The sequence below is a fragment of the Citrus sinensis genome, chromosome 6 (assembly GCF_022201045.2).
Source record: "Citrus sinensis cultivar Valencia sweet orange chromosome 6, DVS_A1.0, whole genome shotgun sequence".
NCBI classification, from domain to species: Eukaryota; Viridiplantae; Streptophyta; class Magnoliopsida; order Sapindales; family Rutaceae; genus Citrus; species Citrus sinensis.
The window spans coordinates 3,773,423-3,788,144 of record NC_068561.1 but is presented as its reverse complement, the minus strand read 5'-3'; the positions used below and the strand labels follow the sequence as shown (position 1 = coordinate 3,788,144).

The 14,722-nt window shown below is 33.5% G+C and overlaps 1 long non-coding RNA gene and 1 pseudogene across 1 annotated transcript; both read left to right on the top strand.

Annotated features, from left to right (window-relative positions):
- The first annotated feature begins 62 nt into the window (after positions 1-62).
- On the top strand, positions 63-1,616 carry LOC127898641 (uncharacterized). The gene is made up of 2 exons (XR_008055657.1): positions 63-438; positions 1,183-1,616. It is a non-coding gene; the product is annotated as an uncharacterized LOC127898641 (long non-coding RNA).
- A 315-nt stretch (positions 1,617-1,931) lies between these two features.
- On the top strand, positions 1,932-9,732 carry LOC102626506 (uncharacterized; annotated as a pseudogene).
- Positions 9,733-14,722: the final 4,990 nt, after the last annotated feature.

Below are 14,722 nucleotides of genomic sequence, written 5' to 3'. Positions count from 1 at the left end.
AGTAAAATGTAAGATTTTATAATTTTTCAATAGTAAAATGTTAAAATACAATACTTGTTGGACCTATTTATTAACAATAAATAGTAAATAGAGAATAACTCTTAATTTTAACCCAATTTCATTAAACCGGCTCTCAGTCTTTTGAACCGGTAAGTTTCAGCAACTAATCGTTTAAAGGAGTAAACGCCCAACGCCCAACGCCCAACGCCCAACGCCCAATACCCAATACCCAGTAGTTTTATTTTTTATTTCGATGCAAATTGTTTAATAACATACCGTGAATACATTGTTTTGGGGGGGAAATCAAATCCCTAATTTCGTACCCTATCCACCACAGACGAGTCAACCCGCCGCGCCGATCGCCACCAGCTGCAGCCATCGGCGCCCACTCTCAATTTGTTCGTCTCCATCATCAAAGACAACCCCAGCCATCTCAAGGTTCAATTTTGTATTTTTGTTCTTTTAATTAAATAACTCATTTTTTACTTTTTCATGCCATATATATTGGTTAAAAGCCCCGGAGAATTAACTCCCTTGTTTAAGCCTTTAGGTGTTAAAAGTTTAATCTTCTTCTCACTTTTTTTTTGGTTTTTTTATTTGAATTTTGTAGTCATCTTGTTTGGTAGGAATTAGAAACTTAGAATTGAGATAAATTAGAGAAGAAAAGAGGCATATCATATGAATATTAAAGAAATAAATAGAAAAATCGAATTTCCATGTACATAAATTATTTGTTCCGATTATGTTTATTTTGTGGATAAGCTACTGCGGTGCATTTGGTTTTGGCATTAGTTTTTTTTTTTTAAAAAAAAATTTTGATGGAGTTTTGATGTCTTTGGATTATTTTTAGTGAATTAGTTGAATGTTTAAAAGAAGTTCCAATACTTAACAGTTGAACTTTTAATACACTTACAGTTAGTGATGAATATGAAATGAATTGTTTTAATGTCAGAAAATTTATAGCCGTTGGAGCAGATGTAAATATATTAGTGCAAATGAAGAGTTCTTTGTAATTTGAAGTTCATTTGGTAGAATGAATTGTTTTGGTTTTTCCTTGGTACAAATGTAAATATCGTTAGTCAGCATCTGTCTTAATTCTTTATTTATTCTTTTTTAACTCTTAAATAATATTTTAACTTTTTTCCATTGTCTTTTAACATGTTTAATTCTTTTTTATAACAGATGCGGATTTGAACTCACAAAATCTCAATTTCAAACATACTTCTAAAATATAGGATTGTTTTTTTGCACTTATAACGTGTCTTTGTTGTATGTTCCAATATCAGAATTTTAAATTATAATATAATTTTAGGGTTCGGGATACAATTTAAACATTGTAACCACCGGAAGCTTAATAGTAAACTACTTTCTTTTCCATCCATGCGAGTAAGAGTCAAATATTCACCCTGGGTAAGAATCAAGTGTAATACAACTAATTTACAAACAACCTCTTGGTTGGAATGGCTGCACCTTCTCTACTTACTTCTGAGGTGGAAGTTTCGAGTCTTCTCAGTGCAAATGAATGTTTATTTTCTTAGAGCTTCTATGAAAGAAAGGGAAAAAAAGAAGAAGCTAATTTAAATGGTTTTAATTGATTTTTTTGTTATAAGATATTAGTAGATTTGTTGTGTAATTAAAAAATATTAAATCGATAACCAAACGAGGCTGAAGAGTATGTGCTCCTCTCACTTAGCCTGGTTCTTGAAAAAAAATTGTTTCTTTTTTTCTCCTTTTTAGACATATCAAACAACAACCAAGTATTAGCCCAGCCACTGCACAAATGATCAGAAGTAAAATTGCATGCTATTTTATGAATAAGTTAAATTTTTAAATTTTCACTAGGTCTGGTCTATAGATGTGAACAGCAAGATCAATGGTAATAGGTGCATCTAATATTCAAATTCAACGCTCCTGCATCCCTGCATGTAAGCCGCTGTATACAACGAATAAAACCCCCAGCTCACACGCATGAAAGCATGCGAAAAACGCACATGTAGCGCCAATAAAAATCAAGTATTGCTCATTTCAAAGCATGCTGGCCTCCAACCACAAAGAGCAAATATTTCTCTCTCTCTCTCTCTCTCTCTCGCTTTTCTCATGCCTTTCCTTTTAGTGGTAAACACATTAATCACTCTTCAACATCTGATCTCATTCTGTAAGATCTGTTTTTTAACTTATTCGTCGGCTCATTTTTTGCTTCAGATCTGTAACTGTTGTTTATTTTGCGGCTTCTCTGAAACATTTGTGAATGAGCTGCTTAGTAATTGTTAGATCTATTGCTTTGCTGAAATTTAGTTGAACGAAATGCCTAATAATGTGTCAGATCTATTGCTTTGTTGATTTTTAGTTGAACGTAATTTTTATTTTTAAGCTTGTTCAAATCTATTATTAGTCATTTAGATTAAATAGATCTATTTTTGTTTCTTGTATCTACTTGTACGATTTTTATTATTTTTGTCACTTTGTGTTTTATATGTTTCATTTTTTTTTCTTTTTATTTGTCATAGATCCTCTAGGCTGGCAATGTCTTTAAAATTGTTAGTTAATTAGTTGTGTGCTTGTCTAAATCTACTTTTACCTAATATTTGAACAAGTATTCGTAAGTGATTGTTAGTGTGAATAATCAAATATACTAAGTGCTACATTTAGTTTTTTTTTGGTTACAAATTCTTAGGTTCTCAAGTTTTTGTTATGTTTAGATGACAATCATGAGGTTTTACCGTATGAAAAATACAGATCTGTTTATGTTTAGGCTATGGTTCTGTTGTTTCCTGTGGTGATAAGTTTGCTGTTAGGATGCTGCTTTTGCTTTCATCGTAGGCAACAGTGCTACTTTAAATTGGATGTTTAAATCATAAAGTTAGACAAATGATTTATGTTTGGTTCTCATTGAATAACACTTGAAATTGTATATTTAATAAAGGTTAAAATTATCATTTTTTACTTATAGTATTTATTGATGTACTCATAATTTATATTATTTAATGCTTCCCTAACTTAATTTTATGTTAAATTATATTTTATTATATTAATTTTTATATTTTGTTATTGTAGGTATATTTTGGGAATAAAGAGGAAATCAAAAGGAGTGGGAGACAAAGGAAGGTGGGTGACTTGCATTATTATAAAGAATAATAATGCAAGGTAAGTGGGCGGGTTTGGGGGCGGGGGAGAAGTGAGCGGCTGAAAAGAGGGAGAAAAAAAAAAAAAACGACACAAGTGGGGCTGACATTATATAAAGAAGGGGAGAGGAAGAATTTGGGGAGGAGAAAGACAGAGGAAAAAAAGGAAAAAAAAGAAAGAGAAAGAAGGTAGAGGGAATTTTAGGGGAAAATCTCCTCTTTTCTTTCTCCTTTTTTTTTTTCCTTCTTCTTTTTTCCTTCTTCTTCTTCCTTTTTTTCTTCCTTTACTCCTCTTTCTTGCCCTCCTCTCCCTCTTGCTCCACCCTCCTTCTCGCCTTTTTCTCCCCTGCAATTTCTTCCTCTCCCCTTCTTTATGAAATGCCAGCCAGCTGCCCCACTTATGTCCTTTTTTCTTTCTTTTCAGCAGCCCACTTCTCTTTTTTTTTTTTTCTCCCAGCAGCTCACTTTTTTTTTTCTTTATAATAATGCAAGCTGTCCACCTTCCTTTATATCCTACTCCTTTTGATTTCCTCTTTATTTTCAAAATATACCTGCAATAACAAAAGATAAAAATAAAAATTAAAATTAACATAATAAAATTAAATTTAACATAAAATTAAGGTAGGAAAGCATTAAAATAATTTGTAAGTTATGATCACATCAATCAACACTACAAGTGAAAAATGATAATTTTAACCTTTATTAAATGTACACTTTCTAGTGTTAAATCACTGGTATCACAAGTGGTGCTGGTTCCTAGATCATCATAGGGCATTACTAGCACAACTAGACGCCTTTATGAAACTTTACGTTTGAGTTTAAGCATTAACTTTTATATTATTCACTGGACTTCATTGATTGCTTAATGGGTGTTTTTTCTCTTTGTTATTTCACTCCAATCAACATTCTTGGAATTTGCCGTCGAGGCTAATTGGCCCAATTGATCGACAGGAAATTCCATTTCTTTAGGCCCTGAATCGCGAGACGAAGACTTTTGCCAACTTTTCGTGTTTCTTTTTAAATTTTTATCTTTTTATCCCAATGTAAGAACTAAGTGCTCTTTCTTTTTGTTATTTTCTTATTTTCAGTGGTTAGGATTTTATTTTATTTGTAATCTTTCGGTTTTTCCCCTTTTGTAATTTCATGTGTTAGGGTTTTATTATAAAAGGGGAAAAACCTAATTTGTAAGACTGGTGATTAGTTTTATAAAATTTCCATTGGGAATTTGTGTTTTCTCTTTGTTCTTGCTTCCATTTGCATCAGAAGCCATTATCATAAGGAACAATTTTCATCATACTCAGCACAGCAGCTCCATCTTTTCTTCCGGTTATCACTTATGGTGTCTGCCCTATCATCCTTTTCATTTCACTTATAAACCATCACCCTAGAGCGATCGATCCACTTTCCGTCAATCCTTTGGTGTGGTGCGCCATAGAAAACAACCTTTTCTCCCCAGCAATCAAAACATTAATTAATAGAACACAATTATTTCAAAGATAATCTTTCAAGCGAAATACAGAAAGAAAACATCAAAAATTTGGCATGTGGGTGCTAATGCTATTAGAGAGTAAGAAATATTGTATCAGTTGTGTGGCCATGGAAGGAGCATGTAGTTGGGGAATTATTTTTGTCAACGTAAAAAGTGTTACATCTCAAGCATTGCTTTTTCGTTTGTATTGGACATCTAATACTCGTAAAAGACTTGAGTTTTACTCCGTTTGATCATTTGGAAAGAACAAGATTGGGGTAATAATTGAATGTTAGAGCCATGAAAATTTGATGATATTCATTCTTTGTTTTTGATACCGGGAACCGATGAAGTCCGTGTGTAACCTTCTGACAGGGTACCAAATATGCAACAAAACTGAAAGCATCTTTCTAAAAGCAGAATATTTGCAGCAGCTTGTAATTTATTAATTTTATTTTTGAGATTTGGCAGCCATAGACATACATAGGTACAACACTCATCATTTTGTCTCAGATTTTTCCTTTTGCTTTCTCTGGCTGAATAATCTTGAAGTAATGACACCAATTTCTTCAGCTTGTAAGCTCTCTTTCTCTATCTGTTTACATGTGTCCAAATCTTATGATTGGCAACTCTTTATATGCTTATTTATTCTCCCTTTATTTCTAACAATGAACTTTAATTATCTAATTAACTAGAGTTAACGAGTTTAATCATAATCCTGTGTTTGTTTCTCGAGAAAGTTTGGGAGAGTGGAGGAGAAAAGTTTTAAGCTTTGGATCTATTATCGTACGTTGCATATTATTTTAAATAAAAGATAATTTAATTCAATCTAATGTGCTGGCTTTTGTGAATATGAGAGAGATTGATGATTGAATAATTAATTATATGAGATGATTACGAGGTGAAAAATGAGAAAACAATGTAGGATTTGGTGGCTGAAACACCTGTCATCAACTGAGCCTTCTTCATCATACACCTTCTTGTTTGGCTGGTTTGTCTCCTGCACACCGGCTTCTCTCGACATTGTTGTGGCTTTGGCTCGTGATGACTCCTCTTTGTCTGGCTGCCAATCCAGTCTTAAGGTATCAATAATAATTGTTATCATGCAGATAGAAGTTTGAGAAGAACATGTAGTTCTCAAAACACTCAGTATTTTAGTTGCATTTCTTTTGATTGTTTTACTGTCACTGTTCATATCTAGTTTAGATAATTTCTGTGGTTTTTGAACAACAGGACAATGCTATAACTGTGATATTATGAAACATTAATGATGAGTCTACTATGTTCACTTAGAAACTTGGATACATTGGTGAGTATACTATGTTCAGTTAGAAATTAGGAGACCTGAATCATAAACATTTAAATGGGTTAGAGCTATGAAAATTTTTAGATTATTTTCTCATCTTCTTGTTTCTCGCTGTGTTACTTTCATACAGTTTTCTTAGTAACACGTTATTGAGTTGGGGGAGATGTTGTGATGACGTTTGATTACACTAACTCATTTTGCAGATGTTGGTCTGATTGGGTGGATGATGAATCTGCAATGGAGGTTGCTCTGATAATTGTGTGTGTTAAAAGCTTTATGGAGTTTATGAAGCATATTTTCTTGCATTTGAAGTGGGTATGTGAAGGATTTTAATTGGAGACTATATCTTACATTGTATGCTATTTCTTGTTATCAGGAGATCCTCTGTGATACAAATGGGAGCATGGCTGTAACTTTACAGGGTAAGTCAATGTTTTCTTTGGTTGGTCAGTGTGCTGTGTATCCCAGTGATAATGATCAGTTGTTCAGGAGTGGAGTGGGAGATAGTGATCAAAGAAAGTACTACACTTGTGGTACTGCTTGTGAACTGAACAGGGAGGGTATGCTTAGAAAGAGAAATAGAACAAACTTGATGGCTTAGTAGAGAAAAATAGGCAAGCTGCTATTGGAAGCAATCACTGGATCCAGATCGTATATGATCTTTACAAAATTCGTGGTAGAAATATTCACTGTATTCCTAAATCGCATCACATACATTGGAATGGGCGATCGGTGTTGCATTGCGATGTCCATGTATGTAAGTCATAATTCCTGTACTACATTATATATGTTTAAGTTTTTTTTCTCTGTTGTAGTAACTTTCCCTTTTGTTTGAAAATTTCAGGTGATACTTTATGAAACTCCCAGATATGGTGCACACCATTTCTCCTTGAGTTTTTGGAATTCTTCTGAAACAGTGAAAATTTTTCTCAAGAAACACAAGTGGATTGATGAACTTCACCAGAAACAACCTCTCAGTGAGTTGGTAAAGCGGTTTGCAAGATTTCTCTTTGTGCTATATACCACTTTTCAAAAAACAAATTGTGACTGAATTTGCATTTTGATTTCCTCAATTCAGGATGCAGTCATTCTGGCAATGAACAGTGCCACTGCTTCCAAAATGGTCTTTGAGAGACATGTCAGCTTCAAGTGGCCTTCACTAAGTTTTCTATCATTTGCATGTATTATTCTAGACTTTGGTGCTTACACAATCCTAGTTTCATATGCACTTTCTAACAGCACGTGTTATGGTTTTCAGGCTCTTTGCCTTGGTGTGGTAATTATTGGCTGTGTCTATGGCTTCGTTGTCCATGATATTCTATATTTTCCTTCAGTTTATTCGTACCTTTCTGAGTTTTGGATCACAATCGTGGATATGCACTACATCAAAAGTTTATTCGATACTGCTTGGATAAATATCCAAATTTGCTGTGGTCAGATCTTGTTTTGGCCTATCCTTCTTCAGGTCAATGACCTCAGGTGACAAGAGGCTCTGTGTAACATATATTGGGGTTTTTGATTTATAAGGTTTTACTTTGTGGTGATAATTGAAATTATATTTGATTATTTAGTTTAAAATCATTTAGAATGTGTTTATTTTCTCTATTCTAAGGAGTTTGTATCTCCTACCAAGAAAAAGAAAATATTCGAAAAGCTCATGGTTAACCAGTTGATTTTTTAGACTATTTGGTCCAACCTAGATGGACATGATACTGTGATCTGAAGGGTAATTAATTTTTATCCCCAAAAAAAAAAAAGTGTATTACATTTGATATATTGTTCTCTTCATTTTTTGTAACAGGCCCTTACTATTTCGTGTCATAATTTAAATATTTTGTTTTGTAAGGTCTCAGTCGTGTTGAATATGCTGAGAAAGCTGCATTACATAAGCACTCCATGTGGTCAAGCCTAGCTGTCGATGTGCTTTTGGTAAACTTGATTGGTTTCTCACTGTTGTTTTATGCAGAATCAGACTGCTTATGGGTTTCGGAACTTTGCCAATGACGCTACAAAGGAGCTGTTGTGTATAGTTGAAGGGAGTGCATGCAGGTTTCAAGTTGAATACTGAGTTGGCTGGAGTTCTTGGCATGATTTCCCTTCATGCCATCCAAATATGGTCTGCCCTCTGGTTCTTTATGGATGCCCTCTTGCTTTATTTGGTGAAAGGACTTGCTATGCTAGGAATTCTTTTTGGGATGACCGTACCTGCTGCCTTCATTAGAGACATGATTGTGCTAGTGACATTGCATGTGTCAACTCTCCATTGGGTGATGTCACTTTTGTATTCTCAGCAGATAACAAGCATTAGCAGCTTTATGGTGCTTGTTCAGGTTAGCCTGAACCAAAACTTTTTGTAATTAAAACCATTAAGAATCTCACTTGCAATTACAAATGAAACCTACTTTGAAGACTAGGCCTTTCTTTTGACATAATCTCATGGGTGCTTGATATATGTTGATCTCATTAATTTTTGTTATATACGGAGGCCAGTATTATATTGGAAGAGGTTGGCTGGTGATTGGTTGCGATTGGGGGATGGGCATATTTCAACTTTACTGCATCATTCGTTTCAATTACAAATGAAACCTACTTTTAAGACTAGGCCCTTGTTATGATTAATGAGTGATTTATTGATTTATTTATTTATTTTTTGCTAGAAAACAGGAAAATATCTTATGTGTTTGATTTTGATGTTTATTTATTTCAAGTTGTTCATACAGTTGCTGAATCATTTTGGCAGGGGTCGTAAGTGGAATCCTCTTCGACAAAGGCTAGATAGCTATGAGTACACCCTCAAGCAACATATTGTCGGATCTCTTATTTTTACGCCGCTGCTTCTTCTGTTACCAACTTCTGTTTTCTATATTTTCTTCACTATGATGAACTCAAGCATCAGCCTTGTTTGCATGCTAATTGAAGTCGTTATATCCATCATGCATGCCACACCTTATATTAATATTGAACTTCGGTTGGTGAGACGAAGAAGATTTCCACCTGGAATATGGTTTGAAATTGTATCTTGTCATGGTAGTAGTGATAATCCTCCAGAGATTGTTAGCCTTGATACAATCAGTTCACCTTCTAAAAATTCACTGCACCTAGAAAATATAAGTGGAAGATCTCACGTTCTGGTTGCAATTCTGCACAGCAACTTTTTGACTGTAGGTGAGGGCCTTGTGCAAATATCCGATTTCTTCCAAATACACACTGCAGTAACATCTGAAAGTGTTGATTACTCTTGGGCATAAGAAGGGTTAGCTGTTCCAGTTTATCATTTATGGGAATGTATTTCTTTTTTACTTTGTCCTAACTTGATCAAGAAAATATCGTGCAGGACAAATAGTCATACCTCACTACATAAAGGTTTTTACTAGGGTTTCAAGATCATATTTCACTCAAGTCAGCTTATGGAGTTCTTACCGGGAAAAAGGTGAATTTTCTTCCATACCCAGTACGAGTACTCAACGTTTTATGTTTTACTGATTTGTGCATTAGTATGTGCGAGTGTGGATCTTTCGAACTGGGATATTCAATTGAATCTCTCTCGTGTGTGTCTCTTTGGTCAATCCCAATCTCAGAATTTCATCTACTTTCGGGACCAAGCTTCCTTCGACAATGCCTTGGATGTTCATCCCATTCAAAGAGTATTGGTGTGTTTTTCGTAATTCAACCTGCAAGCCAGAATGTGACTGTCATTTACTTCAATGATATAATACATTGATACTCTAAACTTTTAGGTTTCTCAATCCTTCTTGACGAGATTGAGAATTTTTGGCTACTCATCATATACTAACATTGCCTCGCAAATTAATAAATATAAACCTTTTTACTGTCAATTGAATACTAATATTGTTAGCTGATTATAGAAGTATTTCAAACTATTTATGTAAAATAATCGAATTGTAACTATTTCATGGGTTCCCATAGGATATACTCAACCAAATGACGTAGCATTAATATAAATTTATTGTCCAAAATAAACGGGAAATAAAGAGAAATTAGTAAAAGAAGAAATATATTTTGAACAATAAACAAAGTGCTTGCGAAAATACATTGTCATGGGATGAGAATTGCACACAACAAACTCATGCGGTATTTAGGCAATTTCTAGCACAAAAGTTGCTAAATAAGTCTAATGATCTTCTCAAACTAGCCAAGTAAGGATGCTTGCGACAATGTTAGAGAGAAAAGAGACTAATATGGCCAAATATAATTTTATTATTAACAAAGAGAAAATATAAGAGAGTTTTTTACAAGAGCTTGAGAGCTTGTGTGCGTGGTGCGTTGTGTGTTGGTGTGTGTTAGTGTGGTGAACAAAAATGGCAAGAGTGATGGGGTATTTATAGTGTTGGATGCTAGTTCTAGAGCTCACCATGCAAGTTGGCAACTTGCCTAAATATCTTCCTAGGACTAGAATGCAATCTTGTAGAAACTTCTAACTATTTACAAATTGTAGAGAATTCGGCCGGGCTAGGTTGGTTGTTAAGTGCACCATGTCTGGTTAGTTTTATGAGGTGGCCTAGTGCTGAACGCATCATGTTGCTAAGTATATCTCGTTGTTAAGCGGAATGCACCTCACTTTAAACGCATCTCGTTGTTAGGCGGACTTTTACTAAACATACCTGCGCGCGTAAAGTTAGCCTCTGTTGGTGTCAAATTTGAGCGGCTCGTGATAACATGTAGGCTTCATGCATTATTATTAATTTGTTATTAAATTGAAATTACTACAAGAGGCCTCCTTAATTTGTTGGAAGGGATTAGGGTTATGACTAGAGATGGCCAACAGGCAGTGATGGCCGTCAAACCTCAGCCCACTAGGGCCCATGGGCCGGCATGGCATGGCCCACCAACGTGCTCAAGTTTTTTTATAAGAGTCCGCCATGGCCCACGACACAAGCCCACTCACGCCATGCTCGAGCCATGCCGTGGGCTGCGCTAAAAAAAAGGCTCATCAACTTTTTTTTTCCCCTCAAACCCATATGTCCAGCGTGCTTAAAAAAACTCATGTGTCTGCTGTGCTTTTTTAAACCCATCAGCCTTGTTGGTGCAAATTTTGTCCTAACTTATGATGTGTAAATTTCAACTTAAGACGACCCCCTTAGAACTTGGGTTCCTCTTTATTGGATTTGATCATGGTGGGTTTATCATTTGGGCTGATCTTAGTGGGTCTTTATATATCCTCTTCTGAGTTCACTTTCTTAGGCAATCAGAATGTTCTTATCTAGTGATAGTCTACAAACATAAGAAAAAGATCAGAGGGCCGACTTTACTGGCGTAAACCCTCCAACAGTCAAGTCAGTCACCGAAAATATAAATTTAGAAAGAGAAAAATTAGAGGGAGAAAGTTCGCATTTTCTACTTTTGAGTCTCTTTTTTTCTTATCTTCCAGTGATAATGAAAGACATATTTATTCGACCAAACTGATTTTACTTGAGTCCTTAATTATTTTGGTGACAAATGTCCTTATTCTTGTGACATTTGACAACATTTGTCTTTTAGTGCCCATGTTGATTGACACGTGGATATATAAACTTGTGTACAAATTAAAGGAAGAAACGTTTTATCCTTAGGTTATTTTTAATAAGACATTGGGATCATAGGAGCCTTCAAACTTAGGAGGTTTGTCCTAGGATAAGAGCCTAGAACTGGCATGTTTTGGGCTTTGAATTCTTACCACCTAGTTGATTTATTTTAGGCGGTTTGTCTTAGGATAAGAATATAAGATCTTGTCTCCTTTTGGGTTTTGAAATATTTTTACTTAGGAGGATCATTTTAGGTGATTTGTCCACCACTTCGTGGGCTTAATTAGGAGAAAAGTTATTAGATGGGCCTTATTGAGATTAAATTTATTTAGGCCTTATTAGGCCTATTTTATTTTTGGTTCAACAGTTGCCCCCCAAGTCTAAAATTTTTAAAATAAAAAATTTACACTTTTTATTTATTTATTTATTTTAATATCTTTAGGAGGATTTTCTCCAAGAATTTCATCCTTAAGAAGATTTTCTTAATATCCTAGGACGATTTTATTTAAGGAATTTTTTCCTAAATTTTTTCCTTAGAATGATTTCATCCTAAGATGATTTTCTTTAAGGAAAATTTCCTTAAATTTCATCCTTAGGAGGAATTTTCCTTAAATTTTATCCTTAGGAGGATTTCATCCTAAGATGATTTTCTTTAAGAAAATTTTCCTTACATGTCATCCTTAGGAGGAATTTTCCTTAAATTTTATCCTTAGGAGGATTTTATCCTAGGATGATTTTTTTTTAAGGAATTTTCCTTAAATTTAATCCTTAGGAGGATTTCATCCTAAGATGATTTTCTTTAAGGAAATTTTCCTTAGATTTCATTCTTAGGAGGAATTTCCTTAAATTTTATCCTTAGGAGGATTTGATCTTAGGATGATTTTTCTCTAAGGAATATTTCCTTAAATTTCATAATTAGGAGGATTTCATCCTAGGATAATTTTCTTTAAGGAAATTTTTCTTAGATTTCATCCTTAGGAGGAATTTTCCTCAGATTTTATCCTTAGGAGGATTTTATCCTAGGATGATTTTCTTGAAGGAAATTTCCTTAAATTTCATCCTTAAGAGGAATTTTCCTTAAATCTTATCCTTAGAAGGATTATATTCTAGGATGATTTTTCTCTAAGGAATTTTTCTTAAATTTCATCATTAGGAGGATTTCATCCTAGAATGATTTTCTTTAAGGAAATTTTCCTTAAATTTCATCCTTAGGAGGAATTTTCCTTAAATTTTATCCTTAGGAGGATTTCATCCTAGGATGATTTTCTTTAAGGAAAATTTTCTTAAATTTTATCCTTAGGAGAATTTCATCTTAAGATGATTTTCTTTAAGGAAATTTTCCTTACATGTCATCCTTAGAAGGAATTTTCCTTAAATTTTATCCTTAGGAGGATTTTATCCTAGGATAATTTTTCTCTAAGGAATTTTCCTTAAATTTAATCCTTAGGAGGATTTCATCATAGGATGATTTTTTTAAAGGAAATTTACCTTAAATTTCATTCTTAGGAGGAATTTCCTTAAATTTTATCCTTAGGAGGATTTGATCCTAGGATAATTTTTCTCTAAGAAATATTTCCTTAAATTTCATCCTTAGGAGGATTTCATCCTAGGATAATTTTCTTTAAAGAAATTTTTCTTAGATTTCATCCTTAGGAGGAATTTTCCTCAAATTTTATCTTTAGGAGGATTTTATCCTAGGATGATTTTCTTTAAGGAAATTTTCTTTAAATTTCATCCTTAGAAGGAATTTTCCTTAAATCTTATCCTTAGAAGGATTATATCCTAGGATGATTTTCCTCTAAGGAATTTTCCTTAAATTTAATCCTTAGGATAATTTCATCCTAGGATGATTTTCTTTAAGGAAATTTTCCTTAAATTTCATTCTTAGGAGGAATTTCCTTAAATTTTATCCTTAGGAGGATTTGATCCTAGAATGATTTTTCTCTAAGGAATATTTCCTTAAATTTCATCTTTAGGAGGATTTCATCATAGGATTATTTTCTTTAAGGAAAATTTTCTTAGATTTCATCCTTAGGAGGAATTTTCCTCATATTTTATCCTTAGGAGGATTTTATCCTAGGATGATTTTCTTTAAGGAAATTTTCCTTAAATTTCATCCTTAGGAGGAATTTTCCTTAAATCTTATCCTTAGAAGGATTATATCCTAGGATGATTTTTCTCTAAGGAATTTTTCTTAAATTTCATCTTTAGGAGGATTTGATTCTAGGATGATTTTCCTCTAAGAAATTTTTCCTTAAATTTAAATCCTTAGGAGGATTTCATCATAGGATGATTTCTTTAAGGAAAATTTTCTTAAATTTTATCCTTAGGAGGATTTCATTCTAGGATGATTTTCTTTAAGGAAAATTTCCTTAAATTTCATTCTTAGGAGGAATTTTCCTTAAATTTTATTATTATGAGGATTTCATCCTAAGATGATTTTCTTTAAGGAAATTTTCCTTAGATGTCATCCTTAGGAGGAATTTTCCTTAAATTTTATCCTTAGAAGGATTTCATTCTAGGATAATTTTTCTCTAAGGAATTTTCCTTAAATTTTATCCTTAGGAGAATTTGATTCTAGGATGATTTTTCTCTAAGGAATGTTTCCTTAAATTTCATCTTTAGGAGGATTTTTCCAAGGATTTTTTTATTTTTATTTTTCATTTTATTTCCATCCTAGTATCATTCCTTGTTGATTCAATTTCCATCCTAAGATTATTCTTTCCATCTTTGGATAATTTTATTTCCATCCTAGGATGATTCCTTCCATTCTTGGATAATTTTATTTCCATCCTAGGATGATTCCTTGATGATTCAATTTCCATCCTAGGATTATTCTTTCTATCTTTGGATAATTTTATTTCCATTATAGGGTGATTCCTTCCATCATTGGATAATTTTATTTCCATCTTAGGATGATAATTTTATTTCCATCCTAGGATGATTCCTTGATGATTTAATTTCCATCCTGGGATTATTGTTTCCATCTTTGGATAATTTTATTTCCATCCTAGGATGATTTTTGGAGATTTAAACTATCTTAGGAGGATTTGATTCCTTCCTAAGAATGTTTGATTCCTATCATTAATTGTCTTAATTGCAAATCCTCTTTAATTGGTTAAGATCCTCTTCCTCTCCTATATAATGCCTCATTTCCCATTATCCTATCTCATGCAATAGTTTGCAAGAGAAAAGAGAAGAGGTTAGAGAGAAAAGTTCTCAAGGTGCCCGACGATGGTGTTCATAGTGGTTGGTGACGAATTTTCGGCGGCCTTTTGTCGACTCTCTGGTGATTTTCCTGCGA